This window comes from Carcharhinus amblyrhynchos, chromosome 20, assembly GCF_965287045.1.
Source record: "Carcharhinus amblyrhynchos chromosome 20, sCarAmb.v2.hapA, whole genome shotgun sequence".
Lineage (NCBI taxonomy): Eukaryota > Metazoa > Chordata > Chondrichthyes > Carcharhiniformes > Carcharhinidae > Carcharhinus > Carcharhinus amblyrhynchos.
Genome location: NC_137343.1, coordinates 40,987,812 through 41,004,528, shown reverse-complemented (window position 1 = coordinate 41,004,528; position 16,717 = coordinate 40,987,812).

Genomic DNA, 16,717 nt, shown 5'->3' with positions numbered 1-16,717 from the left:
TGGCCAGAGCAGGAGCCATACCAACCTGTGATACAACCAGAAAGAATGCTTTCTGTGGTGCATCTGTAAAGGTTGGTGAGAGTCATAGCTGACATGCCAAATTTCCTTAGTCATCTGAGAAAGTAGAGGAGTTGGTGTGCTTTCTTAACTATAGTGTCAGCATAGGGATACCAGGACAGGTTGTTACTGATCTGGACACCTAAAAACTTGAAGCTCTCAAATCAAGTACACTTTGTCCCCATTGATATAGACAGGGACATGTTCTCCACTATGATTCCTGAAGTTGATTAGGAAGCTGTTCTTGAGTTGGTAAGTACATGACCTCAGAATTTTGTATCTTCTTCCTGATAGAAGAAGGTGGAAGAGAGAATATTCAGAGTGCGTGAGTTCTTTGATTATGCTGACTGCTTTTCCAAGACAGCAGAAAGTATAGACAGCGTCAATGGTTGGGAGTTCAGTGTGCTTGATGGACTGGGCTTTGTAGTTTCTTGCGGTTTTGGACAGAGCAGGAACCATACCAAGCTGTGGTACAACTGGAAAGAATGCCTTCTGTGGTGCATCTGTAAAAGTAGGTGACAGCGTAGCAGCGATGCCAAATTTCCTTAGCCTCCTGAGAAATTATCTTTTTATTATTGAGTGAAATACAGCAAAATGTATAATTCAAAGTGACTATGAGTAAACTCAGTAGGTCTTATTTACATTAGTTTGATATTTCTATTTTTTTTGTTAGTTTTTGGTAGGCTAAATGCAGAAACTGCTATAAATATTTGCCTGGTCTGGCAACAACAGTTTCTCCTGAGAGAAACGGAATTAATATTTCAGGTCAACAAACCTTGAAAGGTGATAACCTTTCATGTTAAATTTGTTTCTCCTATGACCCCAGACTTGCCGAGTGCATTTTCTGTTACATTTCAGATTTCCAGCCTCTGCCATACTTAGCATCCGGGCCTTGGGTAGAGATGGTGTCGGAATGTCAGGTTCTAACATGTTGCGCTGGCAACAGGCTACACACATTGCATGGTGCAGAATTCTGGGTGTGCTGTTGATGCCACACCGAAGCTCTGAAAGACATCTGAGGTCCATCAGAAGAATTTGATGGTAAGAGAAAATCACAGATAACATTATGCTGTACTCAACTAGCATGAAGAGCACCTTCCAGAAATTTCAAATTTGATGGGCGGACCATGTCTCCTGCATGGACTACGACAGAATCCTCAAGCAGATCTTTTATGGCACGATGGCACAGTGGTTAGCATTGCTGTCTCACAGTGCCTGGGACCCAGATTCAATTCCTGGCTTGGGTCACTGACTGTATGGAGTCTGCGCATTCTGCCCGTGTCTGCGTAGGTTTCCATCCTGGTGCTCCAGTTTCCTCCCACAGTCCAAAAGACTGGTTGGGTGCATTGGCTGTGCTAAATTCTCCCTCAGTGTACCCGAACAGGCGCTGGAGTGTGGCAACTAGGGGACTTTCACAGTAACTTCATTGCAGTGTAAGCCTACTTGTGACTAATAACTAAACTTTAACTTTGAAAGGTAACTGTCTCAGGGCAATTTTTAAAAAATTCATTTGTGGGACGTGGGTGTCGCTGGCTGACCAGCATTTATTGCCCATCCCTAGTTGTCCTTGAGAAGGTGATGGTCAGCTGCCTTCTTGAAACACTGCAGTCCATGTGCTTTGGGTTAACCCACAATGCTGTTAGGGAGGGAATTCTTTGCAACTGCAACAGAACGGTGATATATTTGCAAGTCAAGATGGTGAGTGGCTTGGAAGGGAATTTGCAGGTGGTGATATTCTCATGTATCTGCTGCCCTTGTCCTTCTATATGGAAGTGGTCGTGGGTTTGGAAAGGTGCTGTCTAAGGATCTTTGGTGAATTGTTGCAGTGCATCTTGTAGATAGTACATACTGCTGCTACTGAGTGTAGGTGCTGGAAGGAATGGATTTTTGCAAATGTGATGCCAGCCAAGCAGGCTACTTTGTCTTGGATGGCGTCAAGTTCCTTGAGTGTTGTTGGAGCTGCACCCATCCAGACAAGTGGGGAGTATTCCATCATACACTTGACTTGTGCCTTGTAGATGGCGGATGGGCTTTGGGGAGTCAGGAGGTGAGTTTCTTGCTTCAGTATTCCTACTCTGACCTGCTTTGGTAGCCACTGTGTTTATGTGGTGAGTTCAGCTGAGTTTCTGAAATCAAGACTCTCTAAAAAAGAGTCTTACAAACTTCTGCATTGCAGACCACCTCCCCTGGGAAATCATTGCACCATCTAGCCCATATGGGGGCAAGCACTGAAACTTGTTTGTACATGTTTCAAAGACCATCAATGCAAACTCATAACATCTGATGTGGATGGCCAGAGGTGGCACACCTCTGAAATTCCTTCAAGCACCAACAACGACAACACAAACTGCAAATTGTGGATGTCCCTTGCCAATCTTGCATCACACTGCTCCTGTCTACATCAATGGAGATGAAGTACAAATGGTTGAGAGCTTCAAGTTTTTAGGTGTCCAGGTCACCAACAACCTGTCCTGCTCCCTTCATGTGGACGCTTTAGTTACCAAGGCCCACTGATGCCTCTACTTTCTCAGAAGGCTAAGGAAATTTGACATGTCCACTACAATTCTCATCAACTTCTACAGATGCACCATAGAAAGCATTCTTTCCAATTGTGTCATAGGTTAATATGGCTCCTGCTCTGTCTAAGACCACAAAAACTACAAAGGGTTGTGAACAAAGCCCAGTCCATTATTCAAACCATTGACACTGTCTACACTTCCCGCTGCCTCGGAAAAGCAGCCAGCATAATCAAGGACCTCGCGTATCCCGGACATACTCTCTTCCATCTTGTCCTATTGGGAAAAAGATACAAAAATCTGAGGACACCTATCAACCAACTCAAGGACAACTTCTTCCCTGCTGCCATCAGATTTTTGACTGGACCAACCTCACATTAAGTTGATCTTTCTCTACACCCTAGCTATGACTGTAACACTACATTCTTCATTCTGTCCTTTCCTTACCTATGATGTGGAGATGCTGGCATTGGACTGGGATAAACACAGTAAGAAGTCTCACAACACCGGGTTAGAGTCCAACAGATTTATTTGGAATCATAAGCTTTTGGAGCCCTCTCCTTCACCTGATGAAGGAGCAGCACTCTGACAGCTCATGATTTCAAATAAGCCTGTTGGGCTTTAACCTGGTGTTGTGATACTTCTTACTGTCCCATCCCAATGTGTGGTATGTTTTGTCTGTTTTGCGCACAGGAAACAATACTTTTTACTGTATACCAATACATGTGACAATAGTAAATCAAATCACTCGTTGGTTATTGGAGAACAAAGAAAAGCAAATAAATCACTTGCAGCTTGGACAAACTCAAACAACGAGGAGAGTCTACCACAATGGGGCTACATCCCACACTTTTTGATATAGATGTGAGAGTGCTCCCAACTGAATTAATTTGGTAGAAAAATTGATCAAATCTAACAGGACGAACTGAGTACTTGTTGGCCAGGGAAGGAATTTTGTAAAATGTTCCCAATTGGTTGGCTTTTATTGGTCAGCATATAGGGATGAGCCAAATGGTAGGACTGAATGTTCTGTCCCTTGACCCTCTATCTTTTTTGCAAACATAAAATGGGCCTTTGAGCACCCCACTCTGGAAGATTGTGTACCCGCGAGATAGAAGATCAGCTTTGTCTTTGCCAGTGGAAATCCGGAGATATTCAGGTGACCACTAAAATGTTGAGACTCATGTTGGCAATGATGACCCACTTTTTCAGAGTCTTATGAAGTACCAGTGGATCCAATGGTTCGATTTCTGCCTGCCATCTGATGGAGAAAGCAAACAATGGGTAGTGACGCCAGGAAGCTACTGTAGACTGCTATTAAACTGAATGTGTTAAGTAATTCTGCGTACCATTTATGCTGCAAAAAAATCAATAATGTGGCCTCATATTATTTCAATAAGTAAGTCTAAGGACTTGCTCTTTTGAAGCCAAAGGATTGCCATCCTATTACCTTCCCTTAACAGAGATGAGAAAAATGATGCTGAGGTATATTTTCTGGAGTAAATAGCTTTCAAACTAACTTTGATTTTTTGACTTTGTGATCATTTAAGGATGCTGTCAATAGATGATACATTAGAAAGAGAAAAAATGTGTATTTACATAGTGCCTTTCTAACCTCAGGACCTTCCTCAACACTTTACATCCAAAAGCATGAATTAATTTCAAAAACATTTGAAATTAAGTCATAGCTGTAATGAGAAATGCTGTAGATTATTTGTGCGTAGTAATGTGTGGCAAATTTATCAGATAAATGACCAGATAATTTGGTTTATTAAGGTAAGTTGAGGAATAATTTTTGGGTAAACTCTAATGCAAAATCAATATACTGCGGTTGCTGGAAATCTGAATTAAAAACAGACAATTTCTCAAATACTCTGCAGGTCGGACAGTACCTGTGAAGACAGAAACAGAGTTAATGTGGTCACCAACCTATCATCAGGTTCTGAAGTCAGATTATTGACCTGAAACATGAGCTGTGTTTCTCTACTAAAACTTTCTCTATTTATTTTCTTTAATTAGTGCCATGGGATCTTTTGCATCCACTGGTGAGGTCATATGGGGGCTTGGTTTAATGTCTCATCTGAAAGATGGCCCCTCTGGCAATTTGACTCAGAGGTGACCAAGGCAGCATTGAAAATAAAGTACCAGCTTGCCAGACAATTGGATTGCTAATGTTGATAATATACTATTTCTTAAGGAAGGACTTGAAAACTCTAAATGGCTTTGAAAGTTTTTAGAAACTCCTAAACATAACAGTTTTAGCACCAGTGGGAATTCAGAGAAATTATAAATTAATTCCTATGCACTATGCCCTTGTTTTGGATAGGCGAGCTGAAAAGAAATTGATAAGGAGATTGCAGACTGTACTTTTATAAATTACTTTATCAATTCCTGAAGGTTCCAATGTGTGGTTGATAACCACATGTGGAGCTGTTGATGGCGCATTACTGGGCCGAGACCATATGTTTACATGGAGATAGGAGTGTGCCAACATACAACGTATGCAGAAAATATATGCTAGGTCATTCAGGGTGTGCAAAGAGAAAATACAAGCTAACTTTAAGGTCTTCAGGACTCGCAGTTTTTTCACTTCGGCACAGTGGTTAACACTGCTGCCTCACAGTGCCAGGTACCCATGTTCGATTCCTGGCTTGGGTCACTGTGTAGAGTCTGCATGTTCTCCCTGTGTCTGGGTTATCAACAAGACCAGGCAGCGGGTGATCGACGGGGTCATCCATCCTTGCTGTCTGCCCCTCTACCGTGGCTATATTTGCAGCCAAGTGTCCCTGGAGAGAGAGCATGTGGTGTCCATGGGCACAGTTGACGCCTTCTGCGTCCACTGGGCACCACAGGGGCTGGGGTGCATTATAAACCCCAACAATCACATTTGATTTGATGTTTTAAGTTTCCTTTGCACTTTGTTTCTGTTTGGGCTGTTCCCCCTCCTTTTGGGAGCCTGCCCCTTTTATTTTATTCCTGAGTTAATTTGAGTTGGTTTATTTGGTTCGCCTGAAAGAGGAAAGATATCCATGCATCTGGGTTTCCTTTGGGTACTCCGGTTTCCTCCCACAGTCTGAAAGAAGAGCTGGTTACATGTATTGGCTATGTTAAATTTTCCCTCAGTGTACCTGAACAGGCACCAGAGTGTGGTGATAAGAGGATTTTCACAATAACTTCATTACATGGTTAATGTAAATCTACTTGTGACTATAATAAATAAACTTTAAGGTGGGCACAGTGGTTAGCACTGCTGCCTCACAGTGTCAGGGATCTGGGTTTGATTCCCAGCTTGGGTCACTTTCTGTGGAGTCTGCACATTCTCCCCATGTCTGTGTGGGTTTCCTCCAGGTGCTCTGGTTTCCTTCCAGAGTCCAAAGATGTGCAGGTTAGTTGGATTGGCTATGCTTAAATGTTAAGGGTTAAATCCATAAGACTATGAGGATAGGCACTGGGTGGGGTAGTGGTCGGTGCAGACTCGGTAGGCTAACTGGCCTCCTTCTGCACTGTAGGGATTCTATGATTAGCTATGTAATTTGCTTATTATGATATAAATGTAAGAAGTCCTTGATATGTATGTCCCTGTCAGGCAAGGAGGAAATGGTCGAGCTAGGGAACCGTGGTGCACTAAAAAAGTTGATTCGCTGGTTAAAAGGAAAAAGGAGGCTTATGTCCGGATGAGACTTGAGGGCTCAGGTAGTGCACTAGAAAGCTTTAGATTGGCTAGGAGGGAGTTAAAGAGTGAGTTAAGAAGGGCTAAAAGAGGACATGAGAAGACTTTGGCTGATAGGATTAAGGAGAATCCTAAGGCGTTCTATAGAAATGTTAAGAACAGAAGATTGGTTAGGGCAAGATTAGGGCCAGTTAGAGACAGCAGTGGGAAGTTATGTGTGGAACCGGAAGAGATTGGAGAGGCATTGAACCAATATTTCTCTTCGGTATTCACGCAGGGGGACATAAATGTAGCTGTGGAGAACACTGGATTACAGGGTTGTAAGCTGGACAGTATTGCAGTTGATAAGGAGGATGTGCTTGATATTCTTGAGGGTTTGAAAATAGATAAGTCCCCTGGGCCGGACGGGATTTACCCTAGGATTCTCTGGGAGGCAAGAGAGGCGGTTGCAGAGCCTCTGGCTCTGATCTTCAGGTCGTCGTTGGTCACAGGTATAGTGCCAGAAGATTGGAGGATAGCGAATGTTGTCCCATTGTTTAAGAAGGGGAACAGAGACTTCCCCGGGAATTATAGACCGGTGAGTCTTACTTCTGTTGTGGGCAAGGTTTTAGAAAAAATTATTAGGGATAGGATTTATAGTTATTTAGAGAGTAATGAATTGATTGGAGATAGTCAGCATGGTTTTGTGGAGGGTAGGTCGTGCCTTACTAACCTTATTGAGTTTTTTGAGAAAGTGACCAAAGAGGTGGATGGGGGTAAGGCAGTTGACGTGGTATATATGGACTTTAGTAAGGCGTTTGATAAGGTTCACCATGGAAGGCTTCTGCAGAAAATGCAGATGTATGGGATTGAGGGTGATTTAGGTAATTGGATCAGGAATTGGCTAGCAGATAGGAGACAGAGGGTGGTGGTTGATGGTAAGTATTCGTCATGGAGTTCAGTTACAAGTGGTGTGCCTCAGGGATCTGTTTTGGGGCCACTGCTGTTTGTAATTTTTATAAATGATCTGGATGAGGGTATAGTTGGGTGGGTTAGTAAATTTGCTGATGACACCAAAGTGGGAGGTGTGGTAGATAGTGAGGAAGGGTGTCATTGTTTACAGAGAGACTTGGACAAGTTGCAGAGCTGGGCCGAGAGGTGGCGGATGGAGTTTAATGCGGAAAAGTGTGAGGTAATTCACTTTGGCAGGAATAATAGATGTGTAGAGTATAGGGCTAACGGTAGGACTCTGAATAGTGTGGATGAACAGAGGGATCTAGGTGTATGTGTACATAGATCCCTGAAAGTTGGGAATCAAGTAGATAAGGTTGTTAGGAAGGCATACGGTGTCTTGGCGTTTATTGGTAGGGGGATTGAATTTAGGAGTCGCAGCGTCATGTTGCAACTGTACAAAACTCTGGTGCGTCCGCACTTGGAGTATTGTGTGCAGTTCTGGTCCCCACATTATAGGAAGGATGTGGAGGCTTTGGAGAGGGTGCAGAGGAGGTTTACCAGGATGTTGCCTGGTATGGAGGGGAGGTCCTATGAGGAGAGACTGAGGGATTTGAGGTTGTTTTTGTTAGAAAGAAGGCGGCTAAGAGGGGACCTTATTGAAACATATAAGATGATTAGAGGTTTAGATAGGGTGGACAGTGATAGCCTTTTTCCTTGGATGGAGAAAGCTTGCACGAGGGGGCATAGCTCTAAATTAAGGGGTGGTAGTTATAGGACGGATGTCAGAGGTAGGTTCTTTACCCAGAGGGTGGTGAGGGATTGGAATGCCCTGCCTGCTGCAGTTGTAAATGCGCCTAGTTTGGGGGGGTTTAAGAGATCCGTGGATAGGTTTATGGATGGAAAGGGATTGGTTTAGGTTAGAGGGTCATTGCTTTTTAATTGGTCAGCACAACATCGTGGGCCGAAGGGCCTGTTCTGCGCTGTAATGTTCTATGTTCTAAGTCTCACAACACCAGGTTAAAGTCCAACAGGTTTACTTGGTGGCAAACACCACTAGCTTTCGGAGCGCTGGTCCTTCATCACCTGATGGGCGCAGTTGAAGCCGTTTGCGTCTGCTGGGCACTGCAGAGGCAGGGGTGCATTATAAACCCTGAAAATCACATTATGATTTAATGTTTTAAGTTTCCTTTTGTCTTTGTCAGGTGACAAAGGAGCAGCACTCCGAAAGCTAGTGGCGTTTGCTACCAAATAAACCTGTTGGACTTTAATCTGGTGTTGTGAGACTTCTTACTGTATATATCTGTACACCAGTCCTTGGTCTATTGTTAATGTGAGCAATAGGTAAAGATGTTGTTAACACATATATTTGTAGAGCATAGAGAAATAGCTTGAAGTTAAATAGATTGGATATAGTTAGGCATATTGATAACCCACTTTATGGAAACAACTGTGAGTTTAGTCACAAACATAGGACATAGGGTTCGATGCTGCTAACACAGCAATAATTAGGGATAATAAAAAGACTGCCTGTAATGTAGAGATAACATCAGAGATGTGATGTGCAGTGAAGCATACACCACATCCTGCAGGAATGTAAGAGGCCCACGTTATAAAAAGCAAATGGTCTGCAAGATGTGTTGTTTCTACAACTAAGCATAAAAGGGGAAAAGGTCACTGAGATGGTTGGGACAGCAGTGATTAAGTTGGCAAAGGATTGATTACCGCCAATCTGAACTGGACATGTAACAGTATTGGATAAGATGGATGAGTTTGCTAATGCACTCTTGTGATAACAGGAGACATTGTTAGATGGGATAGGAACTTAGGGCACCTCGAGCCAATAGGAGAATGTCAACACATAGATGGGACAGGGACCACCAATTAGGAGAGAACATCACATTGCAAAGCCATCACAATGCTTGTAAAAAAGGTATAAAATGTGCTGTAAATCTATGTGAGGTGTGCCTATTTCGCTAGACACCCGGTCTTGCAAGAACGTCAAATAAAATCTTGCTCCTTCAGAACTTGACTTGACTAAATTGTTTAACTGTGAGCTGTGTTTCTCACAATTGGGGGCTCGTCCGGGATCCTAACATCCCTGGTAGGGAGGTTGCCGGTGGCAACTGGGAAGACGCGTCCCGTTCCAAATTGAACGGTCCCAGGTGCTCATCGGTGGGCTTCTCTGCCACTGACTGTTAAGAATCCTAGGAAAGTTGTTCTGAACGAGTAAGTGGGATACGATAGGCACCGTCGTGTGGTCGGGCAACGCTGTGCACGGACCAAGGTAAGAAAAGTGACTTTTAAGTATTGCCTTGGCGACCGGGTCGTGGTCGGTAAACCATGGAAAAATGGGGGTAGTTGGAAGAAGTCCCCCGGGAAAGGTGTCAGGATTGGGGCCCCAGGTAACATCCCTCCAGAAAGTCCGTTGGGAAGGATGTTGGAAGGTTGGAGCACTAGTAGCTGTACTAGGGATAAAAACAAGACGACAATGAGAGGATATTGTTGTCTTGTTTGGGTGAAAGAAGCAATCCGGAGTCCGTCTGTCTTCTGGCCAAAGTACGGATCGGAGGAGGATTGGGTTTGTCATATTCTTAATGAATATGTGAGATAGAAGCAGCCGGTGTCCCAGAAAGGAATTGACTATGCAAGTTGCTGGATAATGTTAATTTCGGGGCTGCGGGGGAGGTTATGTGATGAGGAAGCAGAAAGAGTAGAGAGAAGTATGTCAGTGGAACTGGGAACCCTGACATAGGCTTTTACTGAGGTGCGGGGTGAACGCTAATAGCAGTTATGTATTTGGAATTGTGCATGACTATATGACTGTTTGAGAGAGAAGGGGATTTGTCACGGCATGGGGCACCCAAATCAAACAGGTCAAATTTATTAGAGGCCAGTGAGCTCCCACCAGTAAAGGGTTAAAAAAAGAGACAAGCAGGCTGACTCTGTATGGTACAGAGAGAGAGAGAGAGAGAGGGTGTAACTGTGTAATTGAGACCCTCAGGTGATGTAATAGATATAGCCAATCAAAGTGAATTGCTTTAAGTTTAATAAATTAGGTAGGGATCAGACAGAGATTTGAATTCTGCCAAGTGGGAAAGGTGGCATTATATTGCATCTTAAAGTTGTGAGGAGAGATAACCATTTAGGCAAACAGTAGATTTGATTTTGTACTTGCCTGTGTTGGTTACAAAGGCAGAGCTGTAGAAATAATTAAACATGTAGATTGCACATTAGAATGCTTTCAGTATTTCTTCGTGCATCTGTGTTCCAAGTGATGTTTTGTTTTATTGTACCAGAATTGTAAGAATGTGCAAGGGTCTTGATTTAGTGAGGATATTTAAAGGTGATAAAAATAAATCTTATTTTGGATTTTCTGAATCAGGCTTTTGTTAAATAAACTGCTGTACTTTGACTCACAATTGGATTCAGAGGTATCTTTACCTACAAGAATTGGTGCTGAAACCTGGGATCTGTTTACGGGTCCGGTTGAATGGCCACAACCGGAGCTCCGGAATAGATTACCGAATTTAAGGGAGTGAATCAAAGTACAGTAGGTGCTCATCTGTGATGAAAGAGTGTGAGTGTGTGAGAGGTCTGAGCTGAGCACGTGCAGATAAGGAGGTGTCTGTCTTTACACCCAGCCTTAGACCAGTTGTTAAGAGGGGTAGCCCCCTATGCGAAGCTCAGAAGTTTGAAGTGAGTGTAAAGGCTAGAAAAGGATGCCTGGGATGTGATGTTCAGATGAGAGTAAGAAAGAATCTGTCTGAGAGATCGCCGGAGTAGAAGGGAAAGCCGGCTTAATAGTGTGAGCTTAAGGGTGTAAGCCCACGAGTGTAAGCGGTGGTACGGAGGGGACTGATCACCCCTGATAGGTATCACCGGACTGTGATAAGAGCGACCTAGGGGTGGGATCCATTTCACCCACTAGATCAACAATGGAAATGATTGGGAAAAAAAAGGACGGAACTAAGATAATTGGAATTCTCTTAGTTTGAATTAATTAAACAGGTTTAAACTGGATTAATTGAACACATCTCAGTCTTGGGTAAAAAATTGGGCTGACGACAAGGAGAGAATTGAAACGTCAGAATCACAGATTAGAGAGTTAGAAAAGAGAAACCAAACAAAGAAAATAGCAGTATTGTTAATACATCAGTTAGCTGGACTAATTGAACAAGTAGTCACTTCCACTAAGAAGTGGAGTGGGGATAAAAAAAAATTCAGAAAATAGAAGGGTGGAGTGAGAAGCCACTTGATGAATTGTTAAGAGAAGCACAGAAGGTATTTGTGAAGAGAGATAATGAGACAGAGAAACAGAATGCAAAGATAATGGTAGCGACCGTAGATGAGATTGTGAGAAAGAGGGTAAATCCCCTAACTGAGGAAAGGACACGAGGGTATCAGTATGTTGAACGGAAGGTGCGCGGAAGTAGAAAAGGTGGGGCACTAAAAGGTGGGGTAACACAAAAAACCCAAAAGGGGTGTTATCACTGTGGAATGGTTGGACATTTTAGAAGACAGTGCCCTGAATTACAAAGAGAAGAGAGGGTAGTGCCTCTCATGAGTATGGATGAAGATTAGGGAGGTCAGGGGTTCCTACCCCCGGGAATCCACCGGGAACCCTTGATAAATCTGCAGGTGGGTCCCCAACAAGAAGATGCGGTGTTTCTGGTGGATACGGGGGCCACTAGATCCTCTCTGAATTATATACCGAGAGGAATAAAGTTAATCGATAAAAAATTAATGGTATCAGGAGTGAAAGGGGAAGGTTTTACAGTCCCCATGTTTGAACCGATTATGCTTAAATATCAGACTGAGCGGATAGAGGGTCAACTCTTATACATACCAGCAGTTGGCAGTAATTTATTAGGCAGAGACTTAATAATTAAATTGGGTTTGGCAATTGGAGTAGAAAAGAACCAATTAACAGTAACCATTGGCAGTATTAACAGACGAACAGGAACAGCAAATAGACCCGATAGTCTGGGCAGGGGAGGAAAACCGAGGGGGATTAGACGTTCCTCCTCTGCAAATAAATTTAAAACAAAAGGAGAGACGGTGTGTGTTAAGCAATACCCTATACCTTTGCAAGGAAAACAAAGATTACAGCCAGTAATTGAAGGATTGGTTAGAGATGGACTGTTAGAACCCTGCATGTCCCCTTATAATACCCCTATATTGCCTGTAAAGAAGCCTGATGGAACGTACCGCCTGGTACAAGACCTAAGGGCCCTGAATCAGATAGTGCAGACACGACACCCCGTTGTCCCTAATCCTTATACTTTATTAAGCAAGATTCCTCCTGATCATGGATGGTTCAGTGTAGTAGACCTAAAAGATGCATTTTGGATATGCCCACTGGTGGAAGAAAGTCGAGACTTATTTGCTTTTGAGTGGGAAAATCCTATCACAGGACGGAAACAACAGTTCAGGTGGACAGTGCTCCCACAGGGGTTCACAGAGTCCCCAAATCTTTTCGGTCAAGTCTTAAAGCAGGTGTTAGAAAGATTTAAAAAGCCTGATGAAATCACGTTACTACAATATGTAGATGACCTACTAGTAACAGGAGGAGGAAAGGAAAAGGTAATAGAAACCACAAATAGCTTATTGAATTTTCTGGGACAACAGGGATTCAGGGTGTCAAAGAAAAAGCTGCAGTACGTAGAGAAGGAAGTTAAATACCTTGGACACCTAATCAGTGAGGGAAGGAGAAGAATAGATCCAGAAAGAATACAAGGAATCCTAGATCTAAATATACTACGGACTAAAAAAGAACTTAGGAGGTTCTTGGGATTAGTAGGATACTGTAGATTGTGGATCAAAGGGTACGCACAGAAAACTAAACAACTATATTTGAAACTGTTAGAAGAAGAACCTAATGTTTTAGAGTGGACAGAGGATCTAAGCTGATAATAGAAACGAAACTCCCTTGGACTAAGTGCTTACCAATAGCGCTTTTGCGTATTTGTACACCTCCTCGAAAGGATTTGGGTTTATCCCCCTATGAAATGCTATTTGGACTGCCTTATATGGGGACAGTCGGGGAGTTACCGGTTCCTGAAATGAATGATCAATTTGTAAAGAAATATATACTGGGCCTGTCCTCCTCGATATCTTCCCTTAGGAAACAAGGATTATTGTCGCAGACTCCAGCCCTCGACTTCACGGTACATACAATTCGACCGGGAGATTGGGTCCTGGTAAAGTCATGGAAAGAAACTAAGCTGCAACTGGAATGGGAGGAACCATATCAAGCACTCCTAACAACTGAGACAGCAAGCAGGACTGCTGAAAAGGGGTGGACACATCATACTAGAATCAAAAGGACTGGTAAAACCTCCAGATAATTCCGACACATGGAAGGTCGAACCAACTGAAGAACCTTTAAAGCTGAAATTTAAAAGACTCTAAATAATCAATTTCTAGTAGCGGCGTGAGCGCGGGAAAGAAACTGTTTTGAATAAGTTCTCTCTTAAAAGGTAACGAGAAAGGGATAGAATGGAAGGGGTAACCTGGATAATGCTTTCCTTCCTCTTGTCTCAGAAAGTACTTACAAGTATGGGATATAATTCAGATAAATTAGAAAAGGAAAGGAAAAATACTATAAGCTCAATTACGATTCTGGATCTCCCTACAACACAGGTGGTAGAAACTGACCTATGTTCTTTGGTAGTGTGTGGAGATCTGGTGAGCCAGCGAAAATATTCGGTAGAATCCTTACAATTTTATGCTGATGGAAAATATCCTTGGGGTGGACACCCTTCCATAATATCCCTTCATCAGAAAAATATGCAGTCCAGATCAGAATGCTTAGATAAGAAATGCAATCCTATATATATAAAACAATAAAAGGGACCAAATGGACCGAAAAAAAAATAAACGGTCCAGTTCTAGATCCTAAAAACCTCTCCCGGTACTCCATAGCTGGTGGACCCTTCCTTACGGTTAATTGGACCAGAGACTATCAACTGCACCAGGCAGTATTTAGAATCAGGGTAAAGGAGGGAGGAAAAGACAGCAAATTGAAATGCTGTTTCCGAATCTATGTAGATAAAAATTTGAAAACACCCGACCGAAATGATCAGGTTCCCCAAAATGACCCAAGGGCAGTAAGAATGGTAGAAGTAAACAACCTAAAACAAACCCTTGAAATAGAGACTGGGTATGAGGAGACCAATGCCTGGGTAGAATGGATCAAATACACTGTAAAAAGCTTAAATAAAAGCAATTGCTATGCCTGTGCGTCTGGGAGGCCAGTGGCTCAAATAGTACCCTTCCCTCTGGGATGGAAACGCGACAGAAGAGGTGTGGAGTGCATGTTAGCCCTGTATCAAGAAAAGGAAGCATGGGGCAATCCGAACTGCACATCCCTATCCCTGATGTTCCCTCCCGTGGAAGCAAAGAACTTAAAAACTCCCCCTCAGTTTCTCACTGCTGTTGTGAATCACACTTCATGTGTGAACCGACAAGGGGCAGAGTTAACTCATAATATGGGGGAGTTAGAATCATGCTCAGAGATCAGGAGCATTACAGAGAACGGAATGGGAGGGAACTATTCATCATTGAAAATCCCCAGAGCAGATATATGGTGGTATTGTGGAGGAAGGGTACTGAGGCCAACTCTACCCCCCCAGTGGAAAGGTACATGTGCAATTGTCCAATTGGCTATACCATTTACCCTGGCATTTGAAGAATCGAAAAAGATAAGGAAAAATAAGAGATCAGTGATAGGAATTTCTTTTGATGAAAAGATATATCTAGATCCCATAGGAGTGCCTCGGGGAGTCCCGGATGAATTTAAAGCTCGAAATCAAATTACAGCTGGGTTTGAATCCTTGTTTTGGTGGGTGACAATAAATAAGAACGTAGATTGGATAAATTATATATACTATAACCAACAGAGATTCATTAACTAAACCAGGGATGCTGTCAAGGAGTTGGCGGAACAACTAGACGCCACTAGTAGAATGGCGTGGGAAAATAGGATAGCCTTAGATATGACGTTAGCAGAAAAAGGAGGTGTATGTGTAATGTTGGGGGGAAAGTGTTGTACCTTTATCCCAAATAATACGGCTCCTGATGGCTCTATAACCCGAGCCTTACGAGGACTAACAACCTTAGCAGAGGAAATAGCAGAAAACTCTGGGGTAAACAACGTATTCACTGTCTGGTTAGAATCCTGGTTTGGAAAATGGAAAGGAATGGTGGTGTCAGTACTAACTTCCTTAATAATAATGGCGAGGATATTGATAACCGTGGGATGTTGCATAATCCCCTGTGTAAGGGGACTTGTCCAAAGGCTTATTGAAACAACACTAACAAAGAAAATGTCTACGGTAGATCATGGAGAGAGAATGAATTTATTGAAAATTGGAAATGAACTGGATGATGAAGTAAATAAAATAGCAGAACAAATGCTCCAGGAATTTGAAATGTGAAGATGGATGGATGTGTCAACAACAAATTAAAAAGAAAAGGGGGGAATTGTGAGCAATAGGTAAAGATGTTGTTAACACATATATTTGTAGAGCATAGAGAAATAGCTTGAAGTTAAATAGATTGGATATAGTTAGGCATATTGATAACCCACTTTATGGAAACAACTGTGAGTTTAGTCACAAACATAGGACATAGGGTTCGATGCTGCTAACACAGCAATAATTAGGGATAATAAAAAGACTGCCTGTAATGTAGAGATAACATCAGAGATGTGATATGCAGTGAAGCATACACCACATCCTGCAGGAATGTAAGAGGCCCACGTTATAAAAAGCAAATGGTCTGCAAGATGTGTTGTTTCTACAACTAAGCATAAAAGGGGAAAAGGTCACTGAGATGGTTGGGACAGCAGTGATTAAGTTGGCAAAGGATTGATTACCGCCAATCTGAACTGGACATGTAACAGTATTGGATAAGATGGATGAGTTTGCTAATGCACTCTTGTGATAACAGGAGACATTGTTAGATGGGATAGGAACTTAGGGCACCTCGAGCCAATAGGAGAATGTCAACACATAGATGGGACAGGGACCACCAATTAGGAGAGAACATCACATTGCAAAGCCATCACAATGCTTGTAAAAAAGGTATAAAATGTGCTGTAAATCTATGTGAGGTGTGCCTATTTCGCTAGACACCCGGTCTTGCAAGAACGTCAAATAAAATCTTGCTCCTTCAGAACTTGACTTGACTAAATTGTTTAACTGTGAGCTGTGTTTCTCACATTAATATTACGAAAAGTCACTGCAGTGCATTTGTGATGTGTCTATACCCCGGCCTTGCTCCCACTCCCATAACTAGCAATGCTCTGTAATGTTGGGTCACCAGTGTAAGAAGGGGGCTGACTGTGACGGATATCATCACGTGATCAGCGAAAGCTGCCTGTCCATTGGCTGCCCGGGGGGGCAAACGACTCGCTTTGGGCTGCGGGTGGGTGGAATAAAACTACATTTCCCGGCGTGCCGCGTGGCAAGTGCGCACGCGCCGAACCTGTCACCAGCCTCTATAAAAGCCGCTTCGATCCGGGTCTCGAGCTTACTCA